General features: G+C 52.3%; 1 long non-coding RNA gene across 1 annotated transcript; it reads right to left on the bottom strand.

Annotated features, from left to right (window-relative positions):
* Positions 1-2,514: 2,514 nt before the first annotated feature.
* Positions 2,515-7,597, bottom strand: LOC128110176 (uncharacterized). Its single transcript, XR_008218128.1, has 2 exons — positions 5,449-7,597; positions 2,515-3,167 (listed from the first exon to the last, which is right to left on the bottom strand). It is a non-coding gene; the product is annotated as an uncharacterized LOC128110176 (long non-coding RNA).
* Between the last annotated feature and the right edge of the window lie 217 nt (positions 7,598-7,814).

Below are 7,814 nucleotides of genomic sequence, written 5' to 3'. Positions count from 1 at the left end.
ATCTAATTGGTGAGCTTCGAGCCACTGAGAGACCCTGTCCCAAAAACCAAGGGGACAGCTCCTGAAGCACAACACGAGGTTGACCTCTGGCCTCCACACGCAGACATGCATGTGCACACACCACCATCCACCCACATGTGCATGTGTACACACGTGAACACAGGCATGAGAGCACAAAAAAGATACATTGAAAAATCCAACCAACCAAATAACCGAAGTGGTCCTGTGCTGTTGGGTCAGAAGAGAACTCACCCAGTATGTACACAGCTCTGGGTTCCATCCCCATCACTGCACAACAGCATGGCCCACACACCTGTAATCCCAACTGGGGAGGCAGAGACCAGAGGGTCGGCAGTGCAATGGCACGCCAGTGTGAAGCCAGCCTGGGATACTCAAGACCCAGTCTAGAAACAAGAAATCCCGCTCCCCAGCATCACTCCCCTGCAACTCAGGCTTCCTGTTTGTAGCCCAGTCCTTCCTGTCCCTTCCTTTCCAACAGTGGGTAGTTGTAGAAGATGATACCACAAAGGCACTGTCTGCCCCGACTTTTTTTTTTTTTTTAAGGAACTCATGTCTATGCAGACCGGCTGGCCTCAAACCCACAGAGATCCTCCTGCCTCTGCCTTCCAAGTGCTGGCTTTAAAGGAGTGCTCCAACCCCAGCAACTGTCCCACTCTTAAAACCCTGTTACCTGCACTACACCTTGAAACAGTCTTAGGCTGCAGGTGCCGGGAACATGGAAGATGTGGAAAAGCTTAAAACCAGTAGGACAAACCATTTAATAACCTGTCATTATTAGCAAAGCGTCTGTGATGTGATCTTTCAAGTCAATAGAGACTTAGGAGGTTCTACTCACTACTTTGTCACACAAGGATTCAAGCATGCAAATGAGGATGTCCGTTTTCAGATGTGGCAGAGCTGGGTACCAGGAGCCATACAGGAAGCAGACTCCAGCAGAGCATGGCCACTATCTCTCCAGTCAGAAACATGTAGCACCAATTGGCTCCACAAATTGCTTCCTTTCTGAGACTCGGAAAGCTTGAAGGAGACCCGGGCACTAGGAGATGCCAGTTTCAGGGTTGAACAGCAGACAAGGGTTCCACTGCGGTTAGGTGTCCATCTCCCTCATGCAGCTGAGAGCAGACGAGGAAATGAGCTGTTCAAACCCATGTCTATGACAGATCCTTAAATGATCTTGTAGTTAAGGTTACCACATCCCTGCTGACCCAAGGGTCGGCGGTATAATGATGGAGTCTCTGTCCCACGGAACAATCCAGCAAAGAGAACAATGAAATCGGTGTTAGGTGGAGAAGAAGCTATAATAGATGACTTTTGGTAATCCTCTTTTAAGATTGCTGTGCTGTGTGTGTGTGTGTACATGTGTGTGCAGGTCACATACACACAGAGAATTTACAGGGCCACCTAAGGTGGTCTCGTCCCAGTCACTCTCCATTTTACTTTTTGGGACAGGTCTGTCACTGAACTTGAAGCTTACTGATTTGGCTAGACTGGCTGGCCAGTGAGCTCCAGGGCCCCCTTGTCTCTGCCTCTCCAGTACTGGGGTTACCAGCATGTGTTGCCGTGCGTAGCTGTCACATGGGTGCTCAGATCCGTATGTGTGTGCAGCAAGCACATTACTGACTGGACCATCATCATCCCAAGATCCTCTAATCTTTGAGACGGTGTTTCTGAACCTGGAGCTTCTCATTTCCAGCCAGCCCCAGGGTTTCCCGTCTGCACTCCCTCCCAGCACTGGCATTGCAGGTACGCACCACCACATACCACCACACCTGGCTTTTGATAGGGAGCCGGGTATCCCTAACTGGACCGTCATGCTTGTCTACGCAGCCCCACTGCTGCGGCTGATGCCGTGGTTTACAACCAGTGCATGTGGGATCTTGTGATTTACCACCAGGCGCCAGCTGTTGCTTTCCTGGAGTTACAGTTGCATTGTGTGAGCAAGGTGTGTTCTCCTCCTCGCATTACTAAAATCTCCCTGTTTGAAGTGATGTGCTCCAGGACCCGGGGTGGGACTGTTTAGAAACTGCTTGTTTATCAGTGGGAGAACTCACTCAGGAAGAGTACTTGCAAAGATGAAGTTATGAGCACTTGAGTCTCACATCCTGCCATGAAGTGCATCAGCAAGTGAGTTTAATAAAACATGCCGTCTAAAATAGCCTGTAATTTCCTGTCTCTGCATTTCCCTTTGGTATCTGTGACGGGCCGCAGAACGATGACTAAACGAAGGGGGGACTCACAGCCGAGTCTGCTGCTGGTCGCAAACCTTCCAAGAGCGGCTGAGCTCTTGTAAACAGCTCTCTACTGGGCTATGGTTTTCCCCCCACCCCTAATTTGTTAATTTTGAAAATGCAAACTACTTATTCTAGCTCGAAACACCTGCGTTTGACCACAATGAAACTGATAAAAAAAAAAAATAGGAAGATGAATGAATCTTTTCTCATGTAATTTCCCTACTTCTCAGTCTTTAAAAAAAAACAAACAAAACTATTCCCATGATTTAAAGTAACAAAAATCTGATTAGATGCTTTTATCTTTGGGGGCCAGGGAGAACACATACGGAAAAGAATTGTTACAGATGTTGGTTGTGAAGAGCATAGGCAGGTGTCCACTTTGTGGGAAGGACCACACAAGCACGCTTTGGCTTGTGCTTGCCCAGGCTAGACTGGCCTCCATCCAGGCCATTCCACGGGAGCAGCTGAGTCCTGGCATCAGACACGTGGTAGTTGTCACTCGAACCCTGCTTGGATGGTTGTGGGAACATCTGCAGGTGCCCTCCAAGGTGACCAAAGTGAAGTGTGTGAGCTGTTCTGTGTGACTCTCTCTGGTCTCTTTGCTACCCAGGGGTGAACGGCAGGTCCTAAAGTATACCTGGGGCAGCATTTAAAACATCTCTACAAGAAGTTGAGAAACAGGCTCCCCGTGTGACCAGAAGGAAATCTGAAGACATCTCAGGAGACAGGAAAAAACATCAGAGGACTAGGTTTTCTTCCTGTGCCTTCCTTTTCCAGAGCTGGGAAAGCTGCTCACGCCATTCTCCAAGTCTGCAGATGTCCCCAAACCTCTCAGTGCTGAGATGGAGGTGTCGCCCCAAGACACCTTCCCACTCAGTTCAGGCACAGAGGAGAGGCAGTGGCTTTCCTGTAAGGCTGGAATAGAGCAGAGGCCGGAAGTGTAAGGGGCCCTGACAGCCTGGATGCAGAGCCACACTCCGCCACTACAGCCAAGAGGGCCCCTTACAAGGGAAAAGATACAATCTCTTAATTCCTAGCTTGTCACATAGTTTGCCAAAGTTCAAGTTAATTCTCTTACTACATGGAATGGTTGGTTCCGTTAGATGTAGTCTTTATTCAGGAAGAAAAAATCCCACCAAAACATGGTGCTAAATTAAACATTTCAGATGATTTAAGCTCAGTCGTTCTCCTGTGTGCCCGACCTCACAGGAGAAACCAAAGCAGCATTCTAAACAGTCAAAACAGCCGGGCAAGGGTGGCATAAGAGGCCAGCCTGGTCTACAGATTGAGTTCCAGACAGCCAGGGCTACATGGAGAAGAAAAAAAAAACAAACCTCTGGGGCCCTGCCTTATTAGAAAGCAACTAGGATCTATTCTGCACCGTCTGTTTTTCTGTTTGTTTTGTTTTTTGGTGGTGAGTCTTCTTTTTTCCTTTTTGAGACAGTCTTTTATAACCCAGACTGAAACTATGTATCTGAAGATGATCCTCCTGTCTCTGAGATGACAGGCATTCACCACCACACCTGGTTTATGGTTTATGCCATGCTGAGAATCAAGCCCAGGGCTTCATGCATGCTAGGTAAGCACTCTACCAACTGAGCTCCACCCCCAACCCTGTGTTTTCTGCTTGTAAGAGGGAAGTTTCAATATCAGATCAAGTAGATTGGTCCTACTTCAGACTCTCATCCCTTTTTTTTATGTAACCTTTAAATTCATCTGATGGTTTCAGAATAGTATGCTATTCACAAAATCACATTTCCACCTGTTTCTCAGCTGTCTAGTTTTCCCTAAGGTGGGTATACCACTTGATTGGTAGGGCCTGAGAGCAACAAGGGGAGCCCTGTGATTGGAGGGTGAGAAACGCCACCAGAGTTCAGTGATGCACCATGATAGCCCTGGGACTGCTCAGCAAGAAGCCAGACCTCTCCCTGCACCACTAGCCTCAGGAATGGCATGCCGAATACCTGCAATTCGTGTCCGCTGGGAGACATTGAGGAGCCAGAACACTACTCATTCAGTTGCAGGTTTTCCTGGAAGAGTCCTGCAGAAATGCCTCTTCAGCAGGTCAAGGAAACAATACCTCAGGGAATGTCCAGCTGGCTGAATCAATGGATTTATTGGGGGTGCTTTCCCAGAGCACAGGTGGCTCAGGCAGCCCTGTGACTAAATGTCCCACCCTGTATGGGTGGCTATACAACATCACTGGAGTCTCCATCCCTAGTCAACACCAAAGGCCGTGTGCAGCTAGGGGCCAAGGGTGGCTGAGTCTCAGGTAAGGGTCTGCTAACCTTTCTTCTCTAAGGGAATGTTGTAGGCTGGGTCTTGTGTCTCCTGGGAGTGGCTGGAGCCAGCAATGGAGGGTGGCAGGCAGAAGACACTCAGGGAAACCAGGAAATGGCCATCTCCAAGCTCTGTCTTCTCGATGTTTGGAAAACCAACAACTAATGAAAAAAAAATTCCATTTTCCAATGGCTAGAACTCCAACTAGTAAGAACCTGTAGCCAGCTCAGCCTTCACTGGTTTTAGTCAAGGTGGCTATACAAAATGGGGGTGGCATGGGTCGCTCTCTGAAAGTTAACTGCAGAAAGAATCCTAAAGGAACCACTGGTCATTTGTCTATCTGGGTGTTCAGTGACGGAATAAGTAGATGCACAGTGAGATGACCCCTGCCGTGAGCGTTGTAAGAATTAATTCATTTACAACTCCAATTGTTATAGATCTAAGCTTGATTCATTATTCTAGTATTCTCTTCTCCTCTCCTCTCCTCTCCTCCCTCCCTCCCTCCCTCCCTCCCTCCCTCTCTCTCTCTCTCTCTCTCTCTCTCTCTCTCTCTCTCTCTCTCTCTCTCTCTCTCTCGTGTGTGTGTGTGTGTGTGTGTGTGTGTGTGTGTGTGTGTGTGTGTACACTGCCCATGACTATTCTGTCGTAGCACTACATTCCTGCAGGCGGATTCGCTCGCCCCAGCTCAATACGTTACCCCACCCTCCCCCAGCCCATTAGCCCGGCACACCCGGAGCCAGCCAGGCACAGCGCTGCTGCTCCTGGCACAAGAGCTTCTTCGCCTCCTTGCACCAGGCAGGCAGGGGACCCTGAGCCTCTTCCTCATGTTTATGCGTAATAAAATAGCCCACGTTCCCTCTGCTGCTTTATGAAGACAGTCCTTGCAGCTGTGACTGTAACTGGATTTTTTCCTTACCAGCTAAGATTATGGTCCCATAACCCAATTAGTGTCATTTGGTGGTGGTCCAAGTGCCTCTCCTGCCCGGGTTTTAATTTGGGGATCCCCGGAGGCTGCACTCCACATCTGTAGTGGGCCTGCTCCTCCTCTCCCGGTATTTGCTCGAGGTTTATGGCGGGATTAGCTGTGTGGTCTGGAGGCGGCTGTCCTCTTTCATCCTCATGGCTCCGGAGCCGCCCAGAAGCCTTTTACTTTCCATCTAGCCCTGGCACCTAGAGGGCAGGCAGCCCGGGCGACTGGAAAGAATCACAGCTCGCCCCGCAGGCCCCGGAGGCGCGGTCTTGCCGGAGTGGGGGGAGGTGCTGCTCGCTCCGCAACGCTCACTCATCAGGACGCGCCCGCCCCATCTACACAGGGCGCAGGGTCCGCCCCGCCCCCACTCACGGGCTGGTGAGGACTGGCGAGGGCTGGCGGGGCTCAGGGCGCCCATTGTGCAGGCAGCTGGCACCAGCTGGGAAGGGAATTAACATAACAAAGAGCCAGAGCAAGCACCGCGCGGCCGGGCGGGGGCTCTGCGCAGCGCCCCGGGCTGGAGGAGCGCGCGGTCGCCTGCTGTCGGGTACCGGAGCAGCCAGCCACGCGGGGCGCAGACAGTGGGTGCAGGCGTGTGTCCCTGACGCGTGTGCATGTACATGCATGAGGGTGCGCGCCTGCCTGGAACCACATCCCAGGCCTGGGATGTGGATGTCTGTGCCTCAACCTACCTGCAGACACTGGGCACTGACCCACTCGGCCTCCTGGCACCCAAGTGGGCATTGTTGTGCCTTCCTTTCCAAACGTAGTCTTTTGACTTTCACCGCCTGTTCTCAGCGGGGTCCGCACCTCGGAACCACCTAGGGAGCTTTCCCCAGCTCCAGGCCCGGCTTCCCTCCATACTCCAGACTATTTGGCCTGGCCAAGGTCCCCAACGTTGTTGACTGAAGCATCCGCAGCCGTTCTGGCTTTGCAGAGCTGGACACCACGGGGCGCGCCCTGACCCCGACCCTAACCCAAAGCGAGAGGCCAGCGTCAGAGCAGTGGCTCGAGCAGTGAGTGGGGTTTGAGGCCTTAGAGCTTGGCCTTCGCCTCGGCTGGCTGCGGGGGGTCAAAGACACATTTCTGACTAGCGCTTCACAAGCTTCCGACTAGCCCGCTTCACCTCGCTTATTGCTTAGAGCCTTGCTACAGTCGGTAGGAAGAAAGCTGTCGGGATGGGAAAGCGCAACTGAACTAGGTAGACAGACAGACGGACGGACAGACTGACAAAAACCAAAGCACTGTTTTTAGGCTACTGCCAGGCCTCCGGGTCCCTTGGAGGTCTCCTGTGGGGACTGTAGGTAGGAGTCAGGCTCATCAGGACCCACAACTCACGAAGCGGACACTGCCCAGATGCGGAAGCTGTGCCAATTTCGTTCGACCTTGGTGACCCCCGCCTCGCGGGTCCCAGTCCTCTCCAAACTCCATCTCCCCGCGGGGAAAGACGAAGGGGCGAGCCCCGCACCGGCCTCCCGCAGCTGCGCTGCCCCAGGAAAGTGGGGAGGAAGCGCCGCCGCGGGAACCCGGGGACCGATGTGCACCTCGGCGCCTCCGGCCTTACCCAGCCTCGCGCTTCCTCCTGGCTCCGGAGCCAGGCGTCTGTGAACCCCACTGCCACAGGCTGACTGGGTGGCTCCCCAGAAGCGGGAGAGTGACTGAGAACAGCTACCCGGCTCTGCCACCCCGAAACTCTGTGTTACCCTCAGGCCCGGGTTCTGAGAATGAGCTCCAGATGCTTTAGAACGCGCAGCTTCAAGAGGGGGGCCTGGGCCCCGGAGGTCACCACCCAGGACCACGTTCCGGCCTCACCGTAGGGATGTAAGCTCAGGGGAGTCAGGGACTCAGCAGGGTTCACTACAGTTCAAGTGGCTACCCTTGCGGGCAGAGCCCAGAGAATGCTGGGTGCTAACGTCCCCAGGACTGTTTTGCCATATAAACTCCCAGCTTAGGGTGTCAGATAGTCTGGAAAAGGGGAGAAGGTGGAACCCCTGGCCCTCAACTTGAGGCGAACCCCGTCCGAGGTTAGCAGCCCGGCGGGTGACCTGGGCGCTTTGCAAGGACTTGGTGTTGGCTACTGCTGTTGTTGAGTTCAGAATTCTCGCGGGTCCTAACCACTGTGTTTATTCTCAATAAATGGTTTCTTAATAATCGTTTTAATTAGCAAAAAGGCTGTCTTATTAAAGCTAATTAAAGGCAATTTGGGAACCTTATTTTCATACAATCATAAAATTAGAGGAACAAGAGGGTAGAGAAATGGGAAATGCCTCCCGCTGCCGTGCTGAGGGTGCGTGGAGACGCTGGCAAAGGTC

This window comes from Peromyscus californicus, unplaced genomic scaffold (genome assembly GCF_007827085.1).
Source record: "Peromyscus californicus insignis strain IS unplaced genomic scaffold, ASM782708v3 Scaffold_14__1_contigs__length_90479793_seg_2, whole genome shotgun sequence".
NCBI classification, from domain to species: Eukaryota; Metazoa; Chordata; class Mammalia; order Rodentia; family Cricetidae; genus Peromyscus; species Peromyscus californicus.
The sequence above is the reverse complement of the archived record's forward strand: the minus strand, read 5'-3'. Positions and strand labels throughout refer to the sequence as shown.